This window comes from Equus caballus, chromosome 3 (assembly GCF_041296265.1).
Source record: "Equus caballus isolate H_3958 breed thoroughbred chromosome 3, TB-T2T, whole genome shotgun sequence".
NCBI classification, from domain to species: domain Eukaryota; kingdom Metazoa; phylum Chordata; class Mammalia; order Perissodactyla; family Equidae; genus Equus; species Equus caballus.
In genome coordinates, this window is record NC_091686.1 from 89,643,782 (window position 1) to 89,655,849 (window position 12,068).

Here is a 12,068-nt window from a genome sequence, read left to right on the forward strand (position 1 = left end):
GGTATAAAAATAATTTGGCCTGACCTTGTTTTTCCAAAAGGGGCTGACATGGCCATTGAGCATGCATTGTATATCAGCTTTAAGCATTTGCTATGTCCCAAAGACAAGAACAAATGCCCTTGAGATAAAGATGCAGCTTCCCCTACACTGGCATTTCTTTAAGGACAAGCATCTCTCCCTAGGCTAGGAATTGATTGCTGTGTCAACCCTGTGACCACCCAGCTGGAGACAACAGACCTGCTACCTGCTGTGTGATTGCTGTGCTTGCTAGACAGACTGTTGTAAAAGAGACATTCCAATCACATGTGATTGGAGATCTTTGAGGGGATATAAGCACTCTGTACACTCCACTTCTTTGGTGCCTTTCTTTTCTTGGGAAAGGAAGGCCCCAGGCTAGCCCTCAGATCTGGCTCATAATAAACTCATCTCAATTTTGATTTATACATTGGTTATGGATTATTTATGTTGACATTTCTTATAAGTTTTTGAGAAGTCTACAAAGGATTTGTCTTGACTTGATACTCCTTTCCTTGCAAAACATGAGCGATATGGCATTTATTTTGACTAAGTTACAAAAATGTTTTTAAATAAGAAAATTCAAAAGTAAGTATCAGACAAAGAATTTGGATAATAAACTCAAATGCCTACAGAGGGCTGGAATGAAAGGAGTGAAGAAGGCCAGGCAGAAGATAGTGGGAAAAGCATGGAGCCTGGGGCAAACACGGGGCCACTCATTAGTTTAATCCAATTGATGCCACACAGAAATTCCAGCTCAGTGTTGCTAAATCCTCTTGTTATCCAATGGGATGGCCTAAAATTTTATGAAATGTAAACATTTTTAAACATTTATTGGCAAAACCAAATATATCAGCCAGCATGGTGTTAAAATACAAACTGAGGCATATTAAAAATTTTAAGAGTTTATTTGAGCAAAAATCAATTTGAATTGGGTAGCACCAAACCACAAGTGGTTAGGCATGCTCCTCCCACAGGAGACAAGGGAAAGACACATACCTATAGAGAAAGTGCAGGAGCGAAGTAAGAAAATTATTTGATTGGCTGTATCTTAAAGCCTAATTGGCTGTTTGTGACTGGCTATCCTCAGTGTTTTGATTTAAAAAGCTCGAGGCATTTACAGGCTTATATTTTGATTTACTTATGTAGGGGAGGAAGACATTTCCTCTACCCTCTCTGGGTTCTTCTGGCCGGAGAATGAATTAAATTCACATGAGACAGAATAACAGGAGAAAATTAAACAAAGATTTCCAACACGTATACGTGGGAGAGGCTCAGGCAACCTGAGTAACTCGCCAAAATGGCTAAAGCCACCACCTTAAATATCCTCCTCAGCTAAAGACAAAGGAGGATGTTGGCAGTGGGGGTAGTCAGTTACAGAAGGTTACCAGACAAGTACAGTAAAAAAGATGCAGATTTATGTCCTTGCCTTTGGCACTGATTAAGAGTTTCTAGAGATAAGGTCATCCCCCCTTCTTCCTGGTACAGAGAGGGAGACACCTTTAGAGATGGAGATTTCCTTTACAATGTAAATGTTACTTAACAAAGGGTAACTAAATTCTACTTTTCAGAGTCTCTTGCCTGTCTGCAGTTTTCAAAAGTAACCAGCCCAAAATAACCCTCATGCCAAAGAGACATATCGTAGGGTGGCCAATTCCAGTCCCCCACACTTACGTAGGCTGCCCGAGCATTAGAGCCACCTCAGTCTAATGGCCTCCTTGTTTAATGAATTTAACAATGGTTAGGCCCATGGGCCTCCAGTTTGCCACTTCTGATAGAGATGCTTCTAAATCTGTGGCAAGGATCACAGATTACAAATTACCAATGTTAACAAGCCAGATACCCCTTAGACACCTCTTTTATAGGGTTCATGTGAGAAATATGATCTCCTAGGTATAATTATAATCAGACATCTTTTATTTTTCAATTTAGAGAAGTTACCTGAGAGAAGGAACTACCTTCAAACGTGATGTAAGAGAAAGTAAGAAAAATATGCTTTCTTTGTACAAGTCATGGGCTTCTCTTTAATGAATGGGTTACCAGTGCATAGGCAAAAAGCTTCTTTATGAAAGAAAGTAGGGAATGTCTTTATTCAGCAGTGGTTCTCATTTATGCACCAAAGAGTTCACAAACTTAATCAATTTATCATAATGAACTTCCCAGGGGTAGTCAACAAGAGCATTATAAACACAGCAGGTAAGTTTTTCAACAATAACATGATGCTTCTTTCTGCATAACGAATAATTTTAGCAGCTTTGAGTTTCAGATAAGTTAAGCCCATAAATATACAAAAGCCACAGTAACAAAAATCACAACCTAGTAGCTAAGATTCACAAATGATATTGTCTAATTTCATCTCAGGAGCACGGAAAATGTGAATAAGGTTCTAAACTAAGTGAATTTTTTGCTATTTCCTAAATACGTCTCAAAGTTTTGTGACTCCACGTTTAGCATTGGATTTCTTTCGCCTTAATCTGGCCCCATATGTCTGTGAAAATTCTACCTGCCTGCCAAGCCAAGCTCAAACCAGTTTCCTCTCCACTTATCCTAGTAAATGAAAGCCTCAGCTATGTGTGCATCCACTGCAAATTCAAGTGTGCTAAGGTAGGTTGGTGCAGTCAGAAATATGTATTGTAGACATTCTTTTTGGTAGAATGGAAGAGGCCTCATGGAAGAGGGAAACTGATCAAACACATTGGATTTGATGGCTAATCAACAGATCTAAAATTTCCAAGGAATTTGGAACAACGACAATCCTTTAATCTCTCATGTTGTGTCCCTGACAGCGACACAGAGAGATCAGCAACCCTAACTAGCAAGAGAGGGGGGCAGAGTCTATATGAAGTTGTGTGCAACCCTGAGACTATCAATCTGTGTCTTGACTAGGCCCATCTGGAAACTAATGCCAAATTCCTGAAAGGGGACTGTATTGAACAAAAAGGATGAATTAAGTAAAGGAGTTTTGCTGATCTGATATTAAAAGTTGTACGCTAAGAATGAGAATGTGGTTACATGAGAGACTTGTGGCCTTAAAACAGAGTTATCAATTTCCGTGAATAAGATCTTTTTAATTGCTGCATTGCATTACTTACTTTTATTAAATTTGTAGTAAACTAAGAACTCTGTGGTAGGCTAATCTCCAGAAACTAGGCTTCCTTAATATTCCATGAACATGCCACACCATCTCCAGTACCTTTGCAGCTGCTGTTCAATCTGCATGGAATATTTTTCCCTCTGACATCCAACACTTGCTGTGTCACTTCCTTCAGGCTTCTTCTCAACCAATAGCACCACCCAACCTAAATAGCATGCCTCAATTGTTTCATTCTTGCTCTACCCTGACTTTACTTTTCTTCAAAGCACTTATTGCTATCAGCCATCGTACTATATGTTAATTCGATTATTTGATTACTCTGTCTTCTCCACTGGGAAGGACAGAACTTTGTCTGTTTTATCCATCGCTGTGCTGCTTGCACCTCAAAAAATGCCTGCCCTGTAATACTCAGGCACTCGGTTAATAGTTGTAATAAATGAATCGTGAACAGGCTAATCTTCTAATCAGGTTTTTCTTCCCTCCTTTAAAGTTTAGATATATAATGAATATATAACACTGTGAATAACTTTTGATTGCTACTAGAAGTTTCTTTCCTTAGAGTTTGCAGGCCCCAGACCCTATTGCTAAGCCAATTCTCTCTCCTCCACGTGGTAGGGATCAGCTCACTGCCACTCATGAGATTACTCCAAGTATCATCTATGTTTTTCTATTTTGCTTTTACTGCCCTTTTCCATCAGAGTCATAATAAAAGTAACTAACAACCCTTGAGCATTCATTATGAGCAAAGATTTTCACTAAGCAATTTGTGTGTATTATCATAGAACCCTTACAAAAATCCTATGAAATAGAGTCTATTCATGTTTTGCAGGTAAGAAATCTGAGACTTAGATTAAGTAACTTGCCCAAGGCCAAAGCTACTGAACAGCAAGATAGGATTTGTACCAGGTCGGACTCCCAACCCCAACCTTTAGTCATTTTGCTGGGAGCATCACAGCAGTGTCCCTGACCAGTCTATCAATTTTCTGGCTCTGTTTCTAGGCTTTCCTAAGGTTGTTATGTGGCAAGAGCCAAAGCATGTGGAGCAGATTTGGGTCGTTGTTGTAGTAGAAGCCATGGCCCTGGCTGAATTATGGAGTGCAAGAGAATGAGTTCCAAAGGAGAAAATCCTGACTCCCTGGACATTTTGTGGTCACAGGAGCCTGTTCTCCAGATTTCTTTGAGCATGTTGAGGTAGCTTCTGTAACTGTGTTCTAAATCTTCCCATAATCTAAGAATTTCAGTAGGTCAACTAAAAATTTTCTTCTCTTCCTGTTATTCCTTTTCCCTTTTTTCCTAAAACAAAGAAGAGAGTGAATTGTAATAGCTAAGGATTTAGATTATTTTAATCCCAAAATATTTTGTTTTCCCTGCCTCAACTTTCATCATATAACCTACTCTTAGTTTGCCTTAAAGATTTTTCTCTCTGACTGAAGCAAGAATGGTATGAATTTATGTACATCCCCAGTAATGAATATCTAGAAGTGCTTCACGAAATCCTTATATGGATCAACTATTTCTAATTTTCAACAGTAGAATTCAAAGTAGCAATAGTCCTTCCTCAATTCCAATAAACATAAAGGGTTAATAAGTATTAAAAATTGAGTATTCAGGGGCTAGCCTGGTGGTGCAGCAGTTAAGTTTGCACGTTCTGCTTCTCGGTAGCCTGGGGATTGCTGGTTTGGACATGGCACTGCTTGGCACACCATGCTGTGGTAGGCGTCCCATATATAAAGTAGAGGTAGATGAGCACGAATGTTAGCTCAGGGCCAGTCTTCCTCAGCAAAAAGAGGAGGATTGGCCACAGATGTTAGTTCAGGGCTAATCTTCCTCCAGAAAAAAAAAATAAATTAAGTATTCACATCCATGAACAAAACTAGAATGACACTTCTTTGTCAGATTAAAAATACCTTAAGACCTGGAGTTACATCTTATATTTTATTTATAAATCTCAAAGGGAGAGAGATGTGTGGTATACTTGACCCACCGTTGATGGTGACATGAATGTTGATTTATCACTAAAGTGTAAGTATGATACAATAATAATGTTGAAAACAACATTGGCAACCCATTTTAGGAAGTACTTTCACATATTTTACCTGATTTGATCCTAATACAAAACTTGAGAATAGAGTTAATTCTAGAGAATCTGTCACTGAGAGAGGTCAAATGCGTGTTTAAGATTATAGAGCTAGTGCTAGCTAGTACTCTGGTTTTCTTAATGCTTTCTCTATAATATACTGCCTCCCTGTTTTATTCTCTGACAAAAGCTTGAGTAAGGGAGAATGATACTGGATAATGTGGCTTTATAAATTCAATATGATATAAATTCCATGTGATATAAACTTTAAAACTTAGAGTAGTCACTTTTCATGTGGATTATAATCCTAACATCTTGAGTACTCTTTTGCTCTCTATTTAGCTATGACTTCATGTTCATACTAACAAATATTTGAAACAATGTTGATTTATTTTTGGTGATGGGCATTCTAGAACTCCTGGTTGGTCATTATTGGAACCCTCTCTGAAGCCAGCTGATATACATTGAGATCTGAAAAGCTATTAAGCACTAGTTAGTACACATTGGCTGTGGTGCTGAGTCAAATTCCAGATGATAAATTAGTGTTAGGACATTGTTTTTTTCCTTTAAAAAATATACAGACATAATTCACATATGATAAAATTCACCCCTTTAAAATGTACAGTTCAGTAGTTGTTAGTATATTCACAAGTTGTACAAGCAGCACCACTATTTAATTCCAGAACACGTTCATCACTCCAATAAGAAACCTGTTAGCCCTCTGACTCCCTGATAATGGCTAATTGGTTTCAATGTCTGCAACTTACCTATTCTGGAAATTCATGTGAATAGAATCATCTAATGTGTCTGCCTTCCTTCACTAAGCATAAGGTTTTCAAGGTTTATCCATGTTTTCATATGTATCAGTACTTCATTCCTTTTTATGCCTGAATGATATTCCATTGTTCATATACACTGCATATTGTTTATCCATACATCAGTTGATGAACATTCAGGTTATTTCCATATTTTGGCTCTACTATGAATAAGGCTGCTATGAATATATTTATTGTGCACTTGAGAAGAATGTGTATTCTGAAGTTGTTGAGTAACATGTTCTATACATGTCTGTTAGGTCTAGTTGGTTTATAGATTTGTTCAAGTATTTCATTTCTTTCCTGATCTTTTGACTAGCTGTTCTATCCATTATTGAAAATGGCGTATTGAAGTCTCCAACCATTATTTATGAATCATCTATTCCTCCTTTCAATTCAGTCAGTTTTTGCCTCACCTATTTTGGGGATCTGTTGTTAGATGCATATATGTTTATAACTGATATAAATTATTCATAGATTGACAATTTTATCACTGTATAATGTCCTTCTTTATCTCTACTTGTAACTTTTATCTTAAAGTCTATTTTGTCTGATAGCCACTCCAGCTTTCTTTTGGTTATCACTTGAATGGAATATCTTTTTCCATCATTATATTTTCAATATTTTTGTGTCTTTGAATCTAAAGTGTTTCTGTTATATACAGCATACAGTTGAATCATGTTGTATTCCTTTTCTATTCTGCCAATCTCTGCCTTTTACTTGGATAGTTTAATCTATTTACATTTAATGTAATTACTGATTAGGAAGGATTTATGCCCACTATTTTAATATTTATTTTCTCTATGTCCTACATATTTTTTGTTTATCAATTCTTCCATTACTTCCTTTTTTGGTGTTAAATAGACTATATCATTTTAATAGCTTTGCCATTTCTTTCACTACATTTTTTGAATTATTTTCTTATTGATTGTTCTGGGAATCACCACTGGCCACTTTATTTATAACAACGTAGTCCTAATTAATAACAACTTAATATGAATAATATATAAAAACTATGCTCCTATATAACTTCATTTTCCTGCTTCCTTTATGCCACTACTTTCACAAATTACATCTTTATACACATGTGCCCATCAACTTAGATTTGTAATGATTGCATTATGCGATTGTATTTTAAATAATATAGAAAAAAAGTGAAAACTAAATTAATACTGTTTTTTTTATATTTACCTATGTAGTACCTATGCAATTACCTTTACTGGCACACTCTATTTCTTCGTTTGGATATAAATACTGTCTACTGTCTTTTCATTTCATTTGAAAGACTCATTTTATTATTTCTTTTGAGGCAGATCAAATAACAAATTATTGCAATTTTTTAAATCTGGAACTGCCTTAAATTTCGTTTCCTTTTTGAAAGATTGCCTTGATTGATAGTTTTTTCTTTCAAGCACTTTGAATATATCATGTTACTGTCTTTTGGCTTCCATGACTTCTGATAAGACATCAGCTGTTAATCTTATTTAGGATACTTTGTATATGGTAAGTCACCTCTCTTGCTGCTTTCAAGATTCTCTCATTATCTTTGGCTTTCAAAAGTTTATGATGTTTCTAGGTATGGATCTCTGAGTTTACCATGCTTGGAGTTTATAGAGCTTCTTGGATGTGTAGATTAATTTTTTTTGGACATGATTAACAGGATTTCTGAATGCCAAATTTGAATCCAGTGTTTTTTTGTTGTTCTTTTGTTTGTTTTTATTAAGACTTTAGTTTTTAGGGAAGTTTTAGGCTCATAGAAAAATTGAGGGGAGGTACAGAGATTTCCCATATACCTCCTTCTCCCATACATACATAGCTTCCCCCATTATCAGCATCCTCTATCAGAGTAGTATGTTTGTTTCACTTGATGAACCTACATTAAGACATCATAATCACTCGAAGTCCAGAGTTTATATTACAGTTCAATCTTGGTGTTATATATTCTATAGGTTTGCACAAATGCATAATGACATGTATCCTTTATTATAGTGTCATACAGAGCTTTTTCATTGCCCTAAAAATTCCCAGTGTTACACCTTTTCATCCCTCCCCACTTTCCAACCCCTAGCAACCACTGATCTTTTTACCATCTCCACAGTTTTGTCTTTTCCAGAATGTCACAGTTGGAATGATACAGTGTGTAGCCATTTCAGATTGGCTTCTTTCACTGAGTAATACGCATTTAAGTTTACTCCCTATCTTTTCATGGCTTGATAGCTTATTTCTTTTTAGTGCTAAATAATATTCAATTATTTGGATGCTCTACACTTTATTTATCCATTCACCTCCTGAAGGACATCTTGGTTGCTTCCAAGTTTTGGCAATTATGAATAAAGCTGTTATAAACATTTGTGTACAGGTTTTTGTGTGGATGTAAGTTTTCAGCTCCTTTGGGTAAATACCAAGGAGTGGAATTGCTGGATCATATGGTAAGAGTATGTTTAGTTTTGTAAGAAACTGCCAATATGCCTTCCAAAGTGACTGTATTGTTTTGCATTCCCACTAGCAATGAATGAGAGTTCCTGTTGTTCTATATCCTCATCAGCATTTGATGATGTCAGTGTTCTAGACTTTGGCCATTCTAGTAGATGTGTAGTGGTATCTCATTGTTGTTTTAGTTTGCATTTCCTTCATGACATATGATGTAGAGAATCTTTTCATATGCTTGTTTCCCATCCTTATATCTTCTTTGGTGAGGTGTCTGTTAAAATCTTTGGTTCATTTATAACTCAGGTTGTTCATTTTCTTATTGTTGAATTTTAAAAGTTCTTTGTATATTTTGGATAGCAGGCCTACATCAGATGTGTGTTTTGCAAATAGTTCCTCCCTGCCCTCTTATTCTCTTGACATTGTCTTTTAGAGAGCAGAAGTTTTTAATTTTAATAAAATCCAGCTTAATAATTATTTCTTTTATGGATTGTATCTTTGGTATTGTATCTAAAAAGTCATCGCCATACCCAAGTTTATTTAGTTTTTCTTCTGTCTTATCTTCTTGGAGTTTTATAGTTTCGCATTTTACATTTAGTTCTGTGATCGATTTTGAGTTAATTTTTGTGAATGTGTAATTTCTATGTCTAGATTCATGTTTTTGCATGTGGATGTCCAGTTGTTCCAGCATTTGTTGAAAAGGCTATCTTTGTCCCATTGCTCTTTTGTCAAAGAAGAATGGACTATACTTATGTGGGTCTATTTCTGGGCTCTTATTCTGTTGCATTGATTTTTATCTGTTCTTTTGTTAATACTATGCTGTCTTGATTATTGTAGCTTAATAGTAAGTCTTGAAGTCAGGTAATATCAGCCTAATTTTGTTCTTTCAATAAACTAATTTTTTAACTCAAATTTGAGAAGTTTTCAGCCATTTTTCTTCAAATGTTCCTTCTGATTCTGATTCTTTTTCTCTCTCCTCTTCTTCTGGAACTTCCGCTATTTGTATGTTGATACACTTGATAGTGTCCCAAGGTCTCTGAAGATCTGTTTGTTTTTCTTCATTCTCTTCTCTTCCTCTTCTTCAGTCTAAATAATATCAATTGACCTATCTTCAAATTTTCTGCATCTTTTTTCTGTCTAATTGAATCTGCTGTTCATTCTTTATAGTGAGTTTTTCATTTAAGTTATTGTACTTTTCAACTCCAGAATTTCTATTTGATTTCTTTTTTATAATTACCATTTATTAATATTCTATTCATTAAATTTAGGATGAGATATGATTATAATATTTTCCTGTGATTCTTTAGACATAGTTTCCTTCAGGTCTTTGAACATATTTAAAATAGCTGATTTAAATCTTTTGTCTAATTTGAAGGTCTGGACTTCACTATGGAGTTTTTATTCATTGTGTTCTTTCCTTGTGTATGGGCCATGCTTTGTTGTTTCTTTGCATGTTTTCTAATTTTCTGTTGAGAACTGAACATTTCAAATAATACAATTTAGTAACTCAGAAAATCAGATTCTCTCTGCTTTGGTTGTTTGTTTATTGACTTCTAAATTAATTCTGTAAATTCAACATCTTTGTTGTACACTGCCACTGAAGTCTCTAATCAGTTAGCTTAGGGTCAACTAATGATTCAACAGAGATTTCTTTAAATGTCTAGAACTAATGAATCTCCCATTTTTTCTGAGGGTTCTGTGTTCCTGTTTGGATCTGCCTTTATACTCAAGTAAGTCAATTTACAGCTCTGTCTTAGCCTTCTTTTCCTGCTTGCAGAGCCTTAAGTTTAATCAGAGTGAGACCTTAGGGATTTCTCAGATCTTCCCTGAGCGTACACACAGTTCTATACCTGCATGTGTCATTCTAAATTCCCAGGAATATGTTAGAGCTTTTCAAAGCCCCTATGGACATCTCATTTATCAATTTTTCCTTTTAAACTTTTTGTTTAGTCTATCATTTGGGTCAACTGTTATCTGTTGCCTCAGGCAGTAGTGATGCTAAAATATTCAACAAATGGTGTCTGGGAAGTTTTCAGCTTGGGGCAATTTCAACTGAGGTTAATAAAGGCAAGCCTTTCAAGTGGGATCTTCCAGGGACCCACTAATTAAGGCAAATAATGACTCCTTTTTCAGAATGAGGCCTTGAAAGAGTTCCAACACTGTTCTACTTCTTCTGTTATGGGAATGCTGGCTATTATTTTTAAGGCTGCTGCAATGCTGGAGAGTAGAGGGGATGGGACTAGAGTATGTGAAAATGCCACAAATCTCACCATTCTTATTGAGAGTTAGCTGTTTTTCTCCAATTAATGCTCCCTATTCTCTGGACTGTTGCAAGTTTCTGGTTTATGTCCAGAGGTCTGAAAAATTGATTCCAATAATTTTTTCCAGTTATTTTATTGCTTTTATGGAGGGGAAACTTTCAGATGTTCTCCACCATTTTCACTGATGTCACTCCTTCGAACGTTGACTCTTAAACTTTTGGTTGTTGGTGGTTTTGTTATTCTAGGCTCTTTCTGTGGATCTCATAAAAGCTATGGCTATAATTGTGGAAAAAAATCCATGTATGCACTCACACTACTTTGGACAACATTCTACTGGGTTTATTACTACACTGAGTCTTATCACAGATCTCTCAGCCTCAGAAAATTCTGGGATTAACAATCCCTGTTTTAGAGCCTCTTCTTCCTGAGGTCACTACAAAGAACTCTAGGACAAATAATTCCAGAAACATAGCCTAATAGCAAATTTAGTAGGCAAGTTTAAAATGTAAATTCAATTATAGTGCCTGCTAATTTCCTTATCTGGTAATTCATACTTTATAAGATTATTGTGAAGATTGGATGAAGAAATGAATACAATATTACTTAGAATATTATAGACACTTAATAAAACAGTTCAGACACTTATTGAGCACTTAATAAATTCTAACCATTAATAACATTATTCCCTTCTCCTTCTTTTCCTCCTGTTACTCATTCATTACTTCCCTGAGGAAGTTCCTTTGAAGAGCACCACAGTTGTGCTCATTCTTTTAGGTCATTTGGAAACACACATTTTACTAACATACTAACATTGTTTTGTTGGAGGAGGTATTTGAACAGTAATCACCACTATAAAGCAGGAAGGGTTATTTAAACACAGGATATGGCCTCAACTGGATAGGTGGCAACTCTAAATATAAATACAGTAAAAGTGAAAAGGGGAAGAATTATGGTTGACATTGTGGCGAAATGCTGTACAAGTGGAGGAAAGGTGTACAAGTTTAATTTCTGTAATGTTTTTCTTTGAATTACCTCATTTTCTCAGATATCTGTTAGATAAAATCCAGACCCAATGTTATTACATAATGTACATTTCCATTTTAAAAAATCTTGTGAGAGTTTAGTAATAATATGAAATCTTTTTCAAATGCAAAGAAGCAAAGTATTAGATAAGCAGAAAGGAAGTAATATAAATTAAAACCTCAAATTCAATTTATTCTCCTAAAAACTATGACCTTTCAAGTTCAGTCATCAGAATTGCTGCCAGGACTTAGGTATAGGATAGATGAGCCTTCATGGATGACCTAGTATTGGATAAATCATAAAATGATGTGAGTCCAAAATCAAATGTAAGTAGTGTCTGTGAAACATCTACTTGT